This window comes from Furipterus horrens, unplaced genomic scaffold (genome assembly GCF_987537825.1).
Source record: "Furipterus horrens unplaced genomic scaffold, mFurHor1.1.pri manual_scaffold_11, whole genome shotgun sequence".
Classification (NCBI taxonomy): Eukaryota; Metazoa; Chordata; class Mammalia; order Chiroptera; family Furipteridae; genus Furipterus; species Furipterus horrens.
In genome coordinates this window covers 72286011-72301667 of record NW_028327181.1, presented here as the reverse complement: position 1 = coordinate 72301667, position 15657 = coordinate 72286011, and positions in this window count along the sequence as shown.

Below are 15657 nucleotides of genomic sequence, written 5' to 3'. Positions count from 1 at the left end.
TTTTGCGAAGAGTATTATAAGTCATCTGCCCAATGGTCAAGCAGTAGCTGATTTTGAAGCAATGGAAATATAGACCCCTACCATCAAGATGTCTTCTTGCTCAACAAGGTATTAAACAAGGTCATTTCTTCCATTTTAATGACAGCTACCATTCCAGAAGAAAACAGAGGAGGGATATCAAGGGATTTTAGAATTACTTTGGTGATCTTTTATGTTTTTCCTTTAATTACAAAATACCTAAAAGTTCTTAAAGGAAAGCTTATGTGTTATATTAAAAACAATTAAAGAGACATGTAAAAGAAAGGATGTGCCCTGGCCAGTGTGGCTCAGTTGGTCGGAATGCCGTGTCATAGACCAATGGGTAGCAGGTTCAATTACCAGTCAGGGCACATACCCAGGTCATGGGATGCGTATGATCCTTAGTCCAGCCATATATGAAAAGGCAGCCAATTGATCTCTCTCTCTCTTTCTCTCTCTCTCTCTCTCTCGGCAATGAAAAAATATCCTCAGGTGATGATAAAGAGAAAATTTTTTTTAAAAAGAATGAAAGTGATTCAAGAATATGCTCATACTTGGGTGTACCCCACTGTTTTCTCTCTGAGGCCAGTTCTGTGGATTTCTTGAAACTGAAAGTGTTATGTTGTTAGAGAAGTCACACTCCTTCTCCTACTCTCCTTCAGGTGCATGTCTTGAGAGACCACTCTGGATGCTTCAGGAAAGCCCCATCTGGGCTACGGAATCTCTTGACCCAAACTATAGACCAATGTTTAAATAGCATCTAAAAAAGAGAGGCTTTTCCTTTTGATGTCCTGTGTGGAAACTTAATGACATGTGACTGTGTTAGCACTGCAGTGCAATAAAAATCAAATCAGTCCCCAGTGTTGTTTAGCAGTAAAGAAATTTCAAGTAATAATCCTTTACCAAAAAAATTGCTTTTATTTCTCTTTGTCTTCTTTCATTTGTGTTAATTACATCTGCCTCAATTGTCTGGATGGCATCTACTTGCGTTCCAGAATAAACCTTTTTGGGTCCAGTATATTTTGAGTTTTTCTGCACCTTACCTGCCAACCATCATCTCTTCAGAGAGTTAGTTCAGAATTCTGTGAAAATATTATGCTGTAGGTGAGTTATTTAGCTCCCTATTTTTATCATTTGTACTCTCTGTCCCACCTAATCTCCAGGACAAAGTTTCTCAAACCTAGGTCTTTAGACCCTTGGGTGTCCAAACACATATTGTATATGTTAGAAAAATTTCTAAAAGAACTGAGTGTACATTCACTTTGATGATTATCTTTTAAAATATTAAATATAAGCATAATCCTGATTGTCTAGATAAAACATTTATAATTGAGTACAGAGGCACAAATTATATCTCCATGCTTTTTTTTATATGTATGATCAGCCTAAGGGAACAGTTCTAGCTTGGCCTAGACTGAGTTAGCTAGCATGTGGTTGATGTAAAAAAGGCTTATAAGCTACTGTCAAAATGGCAATAATCAGCCTACATCCATCTTTGTTCTTATGTTGACTTTTTAAGCAGTAATGACAAAAGAACATTCTTTTGCAAAAATAATTCATAATTGAAAGTCATTTTTAGATACTAAAACTAGTTTTTTTTTAATTGAGACTAGTTTTGAATTGAGACTGATTTGCTGTCATGAACATGATATTAGGAAATGGTGATACAATATGATTTGTGCCATAATGGATAGAGGCGGGACATCTTACCCAACTGGGGAGTGCACTGGAGTTTTGGCATAACAAGCCATTAGGAGTTAACACACGTTGCCATGTTGGGATGAAGCCTGTGCAAAGGAAAACCCATGCAAAGATGTGGATGTAGGAGAGCATGATATATGCATAACAGTTTATGAATTTTAAAGAAAACTTAATGATATTAATTGGTACATTACCCAGAAACCACATGATACAGGAAGCGAGTTTATTGCTATCATCCTGTTTACATATGGAAAACTGCTGTTCAGAGAAGTTAAGTGACCTGACTTTGGTCACACACTAGGAAGTGGCAGGCAGGGACCTAAACCCATGAGTTTGCTATTGTACTGAACATTTTCACTAAAGCACAATTTCCTGCTCCAGGACTCAAGATGGCTTAAGAGCATTCTATGTTTCCCTAGTTCGTCTCTGTCCTGGTTACCATCCAACCATGTAATGGACACTATTAGGTAAGCAGTTACACAAATCCAGATGCTTTGTGAATTAAAAACCTGTTGAAAAGTTAATGATGAGGAAAATGCAAAAGGCCAATATATATCTAATGTCTGTTCTGTTCCAGCAACTTTGGGAGGACTGAGTTGGCCAGTGCAATTGAGCTGAGTCCTTTTTCCAGAATAAACTTTGTTCACTGCCCATTTCACCTGTTCCTATGTGCTTGGTGATTTGACCACTCTGTCTCTGTGCTTGTCTCTTGTTCTTTCCTCCAATGCCTCTGATTTAGAAGATCTGTTGCATATTCATTTTCCATCTTGAACTTGATGTTCTTCCTTATATCCTGGTACTGGTTCTCTGGCTTCTCACACATTGACTACTTTTCTGGCTCCTGGGTAACTGAATGGCTGTGTAAACTTCCTGCTAGGGGTGAGTCCTCAAAAATGTTATTTTATAATCAAATTAAAAAATAATCTAAATAAGTAAACTACTGAATTTTTTTTAGAAGACACTAATATCTACTTGGCTAGTTGGTTTTGAGTCTTGCCTGAAAGACTGTTCCTCCTATTCTTATTATTCTTGTTGTCACCCATTTTAGTGGACTTTGCATAAATCTGCTTGGGTTCTCAATCTGTATCCACCTTGAGGCCAACATACTCAGCATTTTGTAAACCATCACCTCAAAAAATAAAAAAAGCAACAAACCAAACAAAATTTCACTTCTACAAAACTTGGTGAGTGTTACAGGTATTCTGTAAAATGTATGGAGGCAAGTGGAAGAAGTTTCCAATGAATAAAAAGAAAAAAAAAAAACTTCAACTGTCTGATTACATACACTTAACTTGCGGGGGTTCCTGGATCCACAGTCCCAGGGTCACAGATGAAGAAACTGACCCAGAGATGAATGACCTGGAGAGGAAGGAAAAGCGCCCCTCAGAGGGGAATGCTGCTGATCCCTCTCTCAGTAGAGCTTTCATTGAGTTAATTACACACAGAAATGTTTGGCTTGGGAAAGCAGCCTTCCACCCAGCCATAAAGAGGATTATCAAAGAGGAATATAGATCAATACATTATAACATCATCGTCATCATCATCGGCAGCCGTCCGTCTCGAGAGACGATGGTGTAGCTTCTTAAGAGTCTATCTGCACCGCCGAGAATGGCTGTGCAGTCCGACTCGGGAGTGACACGGTATCTGTCTCCTCCCGTGTTGAATCGACATCTTGCGATGATGCTGGAGTGTCCTCTCCAGTGGAGCTGAAGCTACAGAGCCTGGGCAGGGTGATATGGAGGGTCTGCTGTTGCCCATGCAGCAGACCCCCCCTCTCTTTGCAGCTGAAGGATCCAAGGGAAAGACGGAGTCAATACAGCTTGGCTTCAGGTGTGCCGCAGGAGTTGCCAGTGTTGACTACAACGTCAAACCGCCTTAGGGACTCCGGCTCCGGATTTTCTGTCGGGGTTTACTCCCTTAGCCTTTCCCCTGAAGAGGTATGCCGCAAGGCAGCGGAGGTTTTTTGGAGTCAGAGTTTTCCTTCTCTGATGTGCCCTGACTGGAAGATCGAACCAGCGACACTTAGCTCGCAGGCTGATGCTCAATCCACTGAGCCAAACCAGCCAGGGAACACATTATAACAATTGGTTAGAATTTCTGGTATCAGAGCACATTGCAAAAGATTAGATTGTCCTATTAGAGTTAAGCATTCTGTTGATAGTTAAACATCCTGCTGATACAGATCCAAAGCTAGAGAAAGCAGGACAGGCCTCAAAAGGTATATCACATTCCTATTCCTTCCCCCTTGCACGCAACCAGTGGTGTGGTATTTGGAGCATGCCACAAGCTGCTTCCCATTTTCGGTCAAGTCTTACAGTCCCGTTTTCAGGCCTGGCTTGTGCAGCGGTTACAATTTCCTGTACCACACAAAATGGTCTCCTACATTTACTCATTCCTCAAAATTCTTCTTTGGTGGCCAGCCGTCTATTGAATGTTTCTTCTTTCCCTTTTCCGCTCTTCCCACAGTCTTTCAAATCCCTTTCACTGTCCAGAAATTCCTTAGAGAGAAGTTTCATGTTTTTGCAATTGTAATCCTGAGCACTTGGTGTTCCTGGAGGCTTGTCTCTAAACTAAATTACTGAATTACAGAACAAATATTTTGGGGTATGTAGAATTTCAGTGATGGGTTTGGCTTTTTAAAAAACAGAATTATGTTTCACATTCTTATATTAACATAGACAGCACCACAAATTATGTCTTCAGATTTTATGCCTGCCTTTTGATAATATATAAACAACCTTCTTGATATTTTAATTAAATCATACTAGGATTTTATATAAGAATATTCAGATTTAATCATAACAGATCATCCATTGGCTAGCCAACACAAAAGAACAAACATGGAAATAATAAAGTCATGTTTCAGGAAATAATGATTCTTCTGGTGAGAATCCTTTACACTTTCAGAGTACTTTCACACACATTAGGGCATTTAGTCCTCAAAATAACCCAATGAAGTACATAAGGCAGGTGGTATTATATCTATTCTACTATAGAGGAAGTCAAGGAAAGCTCCAACCCATTATATCTGTGGTGGGATAGTCTTGCATAGTCATGAATGCTTATCACCTAGTGTTTCTGGCTTTCTTCCTTTGAGACTCAGTAGGCTTGAACTTGCCTGCTCCATTTGAAAATAAGCTGCCTGACATGCTTTGGTCAAGGCCACAGGGTGAGAAGGATGTATCACTTCTGGGAAGAAATTTTGAGAGCCATCATGGAGTCCCTTCATTCCTTACCATCTTCCATGGTTATGAAGGAAGCTTGTGTCTAAATGGAACCCTGCTTAGTCTTTTCCCTGCATATCTGTATGAGAAGTACACAAATATCAACTCACATTCAATGCATAATTTAGAATTTTAATGACATTTTGTGAGATTAAGCCATGGTATTTCGGGAGTTGCTTGTTGCCATGGATTAACCAAGACTGTCCTGAGTTACATACTTTGGACTTGTACTTTTTCCCCTTCTTGTGAAAAACTCCATACATAGCATAATGAAATAGTTGAATGTCAATTGAACAACAGATCTAAATCACTGAGTCTGGTGTTCTGATGCTGTTATACTGGCTATTACTAGTAGCTCTGGCTAACAGAGAGAATTATAATGCTCTTTATTTATAGTAATTAATTCTTCTCTAACATGAATGAGCAAGAACATTTACTGTCTACTTCCAGTGGGAAATACAGCATAATACAAAGTAATTGAAGGTCATCCATGAATCACCACTATGGAGACTTGTATCAAAATATTTGCTCAGGCATTTGCAGGCTGCTTCCTGGGTGGTGAGGGTAGCAAGGAGCAAAAGAGTAAAAAAGATAGTGCTAATGTAGGAATGTAAAAAAAGAGAAAAAGATTCATAGGGATGGTTGAAGAAATAGGAAAGTATTTCTCTAGCGGTCCAAGCTGTGCTGGGAATGAAATGACAATAGCTGAGATAGTGATAAGGTCCCCATAGAAACTCCACAGTTTTCTCTTCTTGTCTCTTCTCCTAACCAGAGAAAAATAGAGACATTTATAAATCTAATAAAAATTGGCAGTTTGTGAAATGTCTAAGCTTATTATGTTTGCATATGGATTCAGTGTTGGTTATAAACTATGTTTCCTATGAATTATATCAAGATTAGTGAAGATTCCAAGATAAAGTGGGTGGTAGTAATTTCAAATGAAGTAAGGAGCCTCAAAAAATGTGATTTCAGGCTTTGTGATGAAATTTTGTGTTCATCACATTTTTCAAATCTAACTCAGGGCACAGACATGTGGAGTGACCACTTGGTTGTCATATAATTTGAGAAAGTAACTAAAGGCCTGCATGCCTTCCCAAATATAAAGTAGTTTGTCCTGTTCCCCATTATTTCTATCTTTCACAAATAAGCTTCTTAAAAAAACTGCTATACACTGAAAATTGCCATATCAAGGAGTTTTTCTCTGTTGACATTCTCTCCAGGAATAAATATTTTTATCCACAGGTAAAGTTAAATACCCAGAAGGGTTTCTTTTCTAGATCATTGCTTCTCAAATCCTGATGTGCACACAATCACTCGAGGAACTTATTAAAATGCAGATTCTCATTCTGTATGTCTGGGATGGGGCTTGAGATTCTGCGTTTTGAACAGCCTCCCAGGGGTGCTGATGCTGTTGGTTAAGGATAACCTCTTGGGTGGCAAGATTCCAAATGAGGACATCAAGTCTCAGACTGGTTACGTAACACGCACAGGACCACACCTTAGTAAGTGGTGAAACTATGATTGGAAGGCAAGTCTGTCTGACTCCACAGCCTGTGTTCCTGGTTGATAATTTAATCCTCCCTCATAGAGATGGGTGCAGACAGGACATTCTCTGAGAAGAAAGATGTTTGCATGAAGGTATCAGGTTGTTAAGCTAGGAAAAGACAAGTCCGCTATCACTCACGGGGGGAAGTATGTGTCTTAAGCTCAGAAACCTTAACATTTGACAACAGTGTCAGCCTGTGCAGAACAAATGCTGTTTTCAGGGCTTCACTCACAAACCCCCCCAATTGCTCCACTGATGAGAGCCAATAAAAGAGAGAGTTTGTAATGCATGGGATCATAGATTGGTGCCAATGGAGCATAGTTTCCACGATAAAAAGTCAAAGCACAGGAGAGCCCAAAGAAGATATTTAATGAGGCTCTTCACCTGGGGACTGAGATCCTTAGTGTCAGGTACTACTTTGGGTGTCTCTTAAGGAAATGGCTTCTACGGCATATTAATATAGTGAGGCTTCAGGTGAAAGCCAACTTCTGAAAATACCTTGACTCAGTTTTGCTGAATCACTGCTACTCTGCAGCAGGAAACAGAAGCAATCGTTATAATCGGCGTCGTCGTCGCGTCGTCGGCGTCGGCAGCCGTCCGCCTCGAGAGACGATGGCGTAGCTTCTTGAGAGTCTATCTGCACCGCCGAGAATGGCTGTGCAGTCCGATCCGGGAGTGACAATCCCTGCCGCACTTGGTACAGGTGAAGGCAGATGGCCGTTGTTGCTGCTGTTGACGCTGCTTCCGCCTCGATCTTTTCTGGACCGCCTCCTCGTTGCGCGCAGCCTCTGCACGTGATGTACCTTGCCTGACCGCGAGCCTCCAGGCTAGGCGGTCGTCTGCTTGAACTTCCCATGTGTTGAGATTGATCGAGCATTGTGTCATGTCCTTTTTGCAGATGTCTTTGAACCGCAGTTTTGGGCGCCCTGTCATCCTCTTGCCTTCTGCTAGCTCGCCGTAGAGGAGGTCTTTGGGGATATGGCCTGCATCCATTCTTTTGACATGGCCGAGCCACCTGAGGCGTCTCTCGCTAAGAACTGCATGCAAACTGCTCATATTGGCTCGCTTCAGCACCTCGGTCTGGGGACCTTATCCTGCCAGGCGACATGCAGGACGCGTCGCAGGCACCTCATGTGGAAGCTGTTGAGTTTCCTTTCGTGCCTTGCGTAGGTGGTCCACGTCTCGCTGCCATAGAGGAGAGTGCTGAGTACGCAGGCTTGGTAGATGCGCAGTCTGGTTTTCTCAGTGAGGCTGGAATTGTTCCACGCTCGCCGGTTCAGTCTGGCCATAACTGTGGCTGCCCTGGCGATTCTCCGGTTGACCTCCAAGTCGACTGACAGAGAGCTCGAGATGGTGGACCCGAGGTAAGTGAAGTCGTTGACAACCTCCAGGGTGTATCCGTCGATGGTGATGCATGGGGGAGTCCCCGTGCCTTGAGCCATAACATTCGTCTTCGTCAGGCTGATGGCTAGTCCGAACTCCTTGCATGCGTGGGAAAGGCAAGTGACTAGCTGCTGGAGTCCCTCTTCAGAGTGTGATGTCAAAGCTGCGTCGTCGGCGAAGAGCATCTCACGGATGAGCACCTCTTTGACTTTGGTCTTGGCTCGTAGACGGGCCAGGTTGTAGAGCCTGCCATCGGATCTGGTGTGAATGAAGACACCCTCGCTGCAGTCCTTAAAGGCATATTGGAGGAGCATGGAGAAGAAGATTCCGAACAGCGTAGGCACGAGGACGCAGCCCTGCTTTACTCCGCTGCTGACTGGGAAGGCCTCAGAGGTTGCGCCGTTGTAGGACACCGTGCTGTGCATGTTGTCGTGAAAGGACATGACCACAGCAAGCAGATGTGGTGGACAGCCAATCTTCCGTAGCAAGCTGAAGAGTCCGCTTCGACTGACCAGATCAAACGCCTTCGTGAGGTCAATAAAGGCGAGGTAGAGTGGTTTATGCTGCTCGTGACACTTCTCCTGCAGCTGGCGTAGGGAGAAGATCATGTCCACTGTTGATCGGCCAGCTCTGAAGCCACACTGGGACTCTGGGTAGACGCGGGAAGCAAAGGTCTGCAGGCGGGCAAGAGCGACCCGGGCGAATACTTTGCCGACGACGCTGAGGAGAGAGATGCCCCGGTAGTTGTTGCAGTCACTGCGGTCTCCTTTGTTCTTGTACATGGTGATAATGTTGGCGTCTCTCATATCCTGGGGGATGTAACCCTCCTTCCAGCAGCGACAGAGTAGATGGTGGAGCGGCTGTAGCAGGACTGGTTTCCCGCTCTTTAGGATTTCTGGAGGGATTCCGTCGCTTCCTGGTGCTTTCCCGCAAGCAAGGCGGTCGATGGCTTTGCCGAGCTCTGCCGCAGTAGGTGGGGTGTCTAGCTCCTCCATGACTGGTAGGTCTGGGATGGCGTTAAGAGCAGTGTCTGTTACGGTGTTCTTCGTTGCGTACAGCTCGAGGTAGTGCTCGGTCCACCGCCGCATTTGCTGTTCCTGGTCAGTGATGACCTCACCTGTCTTGGACTTAAGGGGGGCGATCTTGGAGGGGATTGGGCCTATTGCCTTCTTGATACCCTCATACATTCCTCGTGCGTTGCCTATATCGGCGGCTTCCTGAATGCTTCTGCACAGGTTTAGCCAATAGGTGTTGGCACAGTGGCGGGCGGTCTTCTGGACTTTGTTCCTGGCAGCCCGTAGAGCTTGAAGTGTACTGGGAGTGGGCGTGACCTTGTAAGCCAGTAGGGCCTTCCTCTTAGCCTCGATCACGGGTTCCATTTCTTCCCAGTGAGCCTCGTACCAGTCAGCGTTCTTCCGCTCTTTCTTCCCGTAAGCAATAATGGCGGAGTTGTATATGGCGTCGCAGAGACGTGGCCAATTGGATTCGATAATGTCATCTGCCGCCACTCCCTCGCCGAGTGCATCTTCCATCTTGTTGATGAATTGCTGGGTCTTAACTGGGTTGCTGGCACAACTGGTGTTGATGCGTGGGCGACCCTTCATCTTGGAGTGGTGCAACCTCTTCGGCATTATGCACACCTTGCTTACCACGAGGGCATGGTCCGTGTCGCAGTCTGCACTGCGACAACAACAATAGGAAAATAATTTCGACTAACCCCTATCAAGGGAAACAGCACCCCAAGGTGCAATGAGAGAGAGAGAGAGAGAGAGAGAGAGAGAGAGTGAATGAGGATAAAGACCTCCCAAATGGGAGGGCCAGGAAGAATCAAAGATTACTGTTGCCACTTAACAATTTACCTAAGGCAACACCTTCAGTTGTTGGTCTTTGATTCACCTCTAAGAGGTTTACCTACTCAGCAGCTCCAGGGTGCTCCTCCCTGGATTTGTCCACACCTGTGTCACCCAGGCCTCCGTCAGTCCTCCCCGTACCACATCCACACCACTTTCCATCCCTTTCCCTGTTCTTGTTCTTATTCTTCATCAACAGTAAATATCTTACTCCTCTTTCTTCAAGGCTCAGCAGAAAGCCACCAAGACTTTTCTGATTCTATTTCTTGCCACTGCCTCCACCTTGACCCAAGCCATCAACATTTCCCACTGCATGTCAGATACATTTTTTCCCCTCCATGTGATCACTTCTGCACATAGCAATGATATTTTTAAAATTAAATTAGATCATGCTGTTCCCCCTTGTTAAAACCCTCCCATGGTCTTCATCCTACCTCTCCCAACACACTCTGAGACATCTCAACTGTGACTTGCACAGGAGAATCTCCTGTAGACCTTTTTCAAAACTGCAAGGCCAGGGCCCCACACCAGACCAATTGCACAGGATGTGCCACTCACCTGGTGACCCTACTGTGCTCAAGTTCATGAGCCTCCATCCTACATGGATGCCACCTCTGGGTTCATAGCGCTTGTTCCTCCTGATCTTTACCTTGCTCTTTCCACATCCTCATTTAGTGTCAGCCCAAATGTCACCTCCTCAGAAGGCCATCTCTAAATAATACCCTTCCCAGACTTTCTGTGACAACACCCCGATGCAGCACTTTTCTTTGCTTGAATTTACCTCGCTAACTCCTGCTGCCACCTGCACTGTCCTACCTGAAAATCGGCTCCAGTGACACAGGAACCTTGTGTCTCATTCACCGTGCCCGGCCCAGTGTAGACAGCACAGTCAGTAAACGTCTGTGAACAGTATTAAGTGAATTCCCCAGGCAGAATGAATCACTTCCTTCTCTGTATCCTCCAAGCACTTTAGATGTTTCTTCACTGACCCAGTTCATGTTTCCTTCTAGTCGATGAGCTACTTGAGTAAGAGAGCTGTGTCTTACTCGTCTTTCCATTTCTGTTCCCTAGTATTGTACTAAATATATGATAGGTGCTTAATAAAACTAAGATATTACCTTTCACTATTAAAATCATAAATTTAAGAGCTGTGGGATGCCGAGGATGGTACAGCCCATCCTGGCTCATTAGTAACCTCAGCAATTACTTAAAATTTTGGCCCAACATTTCTGGAAGTGAATTTTAATATAGGCATTATTTAGAATTGCTGGCACATGGTGTTAATAAAAAGCAGATGAGTCTTAGTCAAGTTTGTTATTGATTTTTAATTGTCTACAGGAAATGTAGCCCTTTGGCACCTGCACTCCATGCTGACTGCTAAATCTGTCTTGCCTTAGGTACACCACTGTTTATGAAAAGTGCAAAAAATTTCATGCATGACTATCATTCTCTTCTATCAAAGCCACAGACAATTAAGAGCTAAGGCCCAAGGTAGAGGAATCCTCTTGGCTATGCTTTAGCAGACAATTACATGTTCATCTGAACCTGAGACTCTGGTAATCCACAATGAAGCCAATTACCTATTTGCTCTAAGCCTGCAGAACTTTTATCACGAGGACAAGAAGCAGCCCAACTGTACAAGGATAGAATAATATTATTTGGTAAATTACGTTTAAAGAAACAGCCCAGAGTTATTTTATGTGTGTGTATGATTGCATTTATATTGGTTTTTATTATTAGAAAAGTAATACAATGCTTGTTGTCATAAGGCAAACAACATGAAGGTATAAAAAAATATTAACAACCTCTTTCTTAACCTTCTAGTCTAACTCCAGTATCTCAAGACAGCTTGTTAATTTGCAATTTGTACTCTGTACTTTTTCCTGTGCTTTTAGAAATTAGACACATTAGATAGATAGATAGATAGGTTATGGACACATATATATATATTTATACATATACATAATGTTCTTATAAAAATTGGACATCCTATATACTTTTCTATAAAAATTGCTTTCTGTCCACAGTATATTCTATTCTTCCCTCTGGGTCATGATATAGCTATAACTCATTCTTTTAAATTTATATATTCATTCATTCATCATATATTTATTATGACGGTCTACAAATATCTGCTTTAGACACTCAGGTGAACAAAACAGACTAAATTCTTGCTTTTATGGAATTTGCATTCTAATGTGGGACAGACAACAAATGCATAAGCAAATAAAAGAACAGCATGTCACATGGTATTAAGTGTCGTGGAGAACAAAACCTGGGGAGTCCAGGGCAAGGTTTGCTGCTTTTCCCAAGTGGTCAGGGAAGGCTGTAAGTCAAGAACTAGGGGAAGTGGGTGAGCGAGACATGTACCCATCCATGGCATGACATTTCCAGGCAGGGAGGACAGCAACTACAACCACACTGCCAAAAATATCCTAATGCAAATTTCCTTTTGTACTAATGCTTCTTGAATTATTGATCAAAACACACACACACACACACACACACACACACACCTAAATGTTAGCACACCCCAGATCACTTATAGAACAACTTATATTTCTATCAGCCATATACAGTGATGCCCCTTTTGCCACAAATTAATCAGCATTGGATATGATCAATCTTTTTAATTTTTGCCAAATTGGTGTTTAATTCCCATTTCTCTCATTATTGGTGATATTGAGCAACTTTTTGTGTGTCTTTGGACAATAAAGATCATCAGTTTGAGGCCTTTAAAACATTTGTGTTAACATTAATATTACCTGCCCCTGAGTCTCTGGTACAGAGCAAAGCAGAAAAGCACCACCCGTGTCGCAAACGGTCCCCACAATACATCTAGTTAATATCTGTCATGATAATAGTTATAAAGGTTTGTTACTTGTAATAAGAACTTTTTAAATTGCATGTATTGGGGTGACACTGCTTAACAAAATTATATACGTTTCAAATGCACAATTCTATGATACATCATCTGTATATTGCATTGTGTGCCCACCACCCAAAGTCAAGTCTCCATCCATCACCATATATTTGACCACCTTTACCCTTTATTACCCTCCCCTCACCTTCCCTCTGGTAAACACTATACTGTTGTCTCTGTGTATGAGTTATTATTGAGAATAGTATGGAGACGCCTCAAAACATAGAGTTACCATATGACACAGCAGCTGTTCTCGTGGGTATCTATCTCAAAATTTTGAAAACATTCTTTTGCAAAGAAATGCACCCATATGTTCACTGCAACATTATTTGTGGTGGCCAAGACATGGAGACAACCAAAGTGTCCTTTGATAGATGACTGGATAAAGAAGATGTGACGCATATACACTATGGAATACTACTCAGCCATAACAAAAGAGGAAATACTGCCATTTGCAACAACAGGATGGACTTTGAGAATATCATGCTAAGGAAAAGAAGTCAGACAGAAAAAGTTAGGACCATCTTGTTACTGAACAGCAGTGAGGGCCCTGCTCTCCACCACCGCCCTCTAGGCAAAATTTCAGGGGCAAAGGTTTAGTGATAAAGGAAAGGACTCTTCATTCAAAAGCTTTACAATTTTGGGATAACAGCTTTCCACATACATTAGTTACGTAAGCCTATCAATTAAGACTAACCTTTTAAACTCTTTTGTTACAGCTTTAATCACTTAAGCCTATCACTTAAGGCTAAACTCTTTAACACCTGAGTTTCCTATCATTGCCACACACACACCCCCCTCTTTAGTTTTTAATTATCTTATTTCTAAAGGGTTATTTTACAAACTAAAACAACAGGTACAAAATCTACACAGTGGAAGAACGGCAGGCTTCTGCCTCAGAGCTCGTCCCCTCTAGAACACCCAAAGACGAATAACCCTGCCACCCTCTGCCAGGTCGGCCCAATCCTAGGCTGTGCCTGGAGTTTCTTCCCATCCAAAATACTGTCCACTGGGAGATGCAGGCAGCTGCTGCGTGATCATCCAGGCATCCTTGAGGGAGAGAGAGTCCAAGAGCCAGAGCCAGCCAGTCCAGGACCCTGAGAAGCCTTCTTTTACTTCAAATCATCCAGCCCATGATTCCAGGCACTCTGGAAGCATTCCGCTTCTCACCCAATCCCTTCCTACACTGTTCACCGTTGCCTCGGCAAGCTCCTCCTATTTCTCCCCAGTGATCTGATCAGATCTCCATATCAATATGATTTCATTCACATGTGCGATAATAAACTGAAAGCAACAAAAGAACAAATAAGAAAAACAAACAAAAACTGATGAGGACTTTAAGATCTACTCTTTGAGCACTTCCAAATATCCAGTATAGAATTATTAACTATAGTCATCGTGCTGTGCATTACATCCCCAGGACTTATTTTATAACTGGATGTTTATCCCTTTTGGCCTCCTTCACCCATTTTGTCCACCCTCCACACTGGGCCTCTGCCAACCACCCATCTGGTCTCTGTGTCTGAGAGCTTATTTTTTGTTTTGTTTGTTTTGTTTTTAATTCCACACATAAATGAGATCATATGGTATTTGCCTTTCTCTATTCACTTATTTTACTTGATAACACAATGCCCTCATGGTCCATCCATGCTGTCACAAAAGGCAGGATTTTCTTTTTTCTTTATGGCTTAACAATATTCCATTGTATATATACCATATCTTTATTTGTTCATTCATTGATGACACTTAGGTTGTTTGCATATCTTGGTTACTGTAAATAATGCTGCTATGAACATGGAGTAGAGATATATTTCTGAATTAGTGTTTTTGTTTTCTTTGGATTAATACCCAGAAGTGGAATTGCTGGATCATAACAGCAGTTACACGGTGTATGATTTTGACTTACTGTTTCTGCTTTAAAATTAGTTTCGGAAGCATCACAACAGAGAGCATGGGATCCGGAACATGCCCATGATTCTGCACGCCACGTTGTCACAAAGGCCCTAAGGAGCTGAATTCAAGAACAGTTGTGCTTCTTTCTTAATAAATATCATACTGATTTTTTAATGTGCATGTAAAAAAAAAAAAAAGATCAATACTATTTAAATTTTTCACTTCTTTGGGCCCAAGGACTCAATGGGATGTATCTTAATATGATATCAGTGCTTTCAGTTTAGAAGGCTCACTGCAATCCTGTGTTGTGTTAATTGGATTTATCTCATTTAATACGCATGATAACCTCATGACATAGGTGCATACTAGCATTTTAATTTTACAGATGTTAAATTTGAGGTTTAGAGAAATTAATTACATTGCCCAGATTTCCCGAGTTAGCATGTTTAAAGTCAGGTGTGACTCCCAATGGTCCAACTACACAGCGTTAACCACTCTAAACATTGTCTCGCTAGGGACTAAGCTTGAGCAGCACATTTTAACAATTGAGGTGCTTAGGAACTGGCAGTGACTATAGCTGGCATTGGCACTAGAGTGCTTTGAAAAAAAAATTTTTTTTTGAAAGTATGTGGAGCATGGATACTGGGAATCTAAAAACTTGCAACATTCAGCAACTGAGTCAGTAGAAAAGTCAGAATTAAGCAACAGGGAAATAAAAAATAAGAGAATGTGATATCAAAATAAAGGTCCATCTCTGAAATCTAATAAAATTCGCCTTAGCAAAAAATTTCCAATCACTATTCTTTTTCCAACAAATAATGGAAAGGTCATTGGGGTTTAGGATAACAAATTTAGCACAAAAAGGACAAGTCATGTACTAAGTAACTAGGACGGAGTAACGAGACACTTGGTCCCCAAAATGAAAGAAACCCAGCCACTAAAAGCAAAACTGCAGATCAGAGACCTGTTCAAACCTTAAACGTTCACTTAGCCTCCTCAAGTTTCACTCTACCCCCAATCCCGTCCCATGACAACAATAGCAACACACACACACACACACACCAGAGGGATTCATCTCAGCATGGAGAGCAATTCAAATGGCATGAATTATTTTTTAAA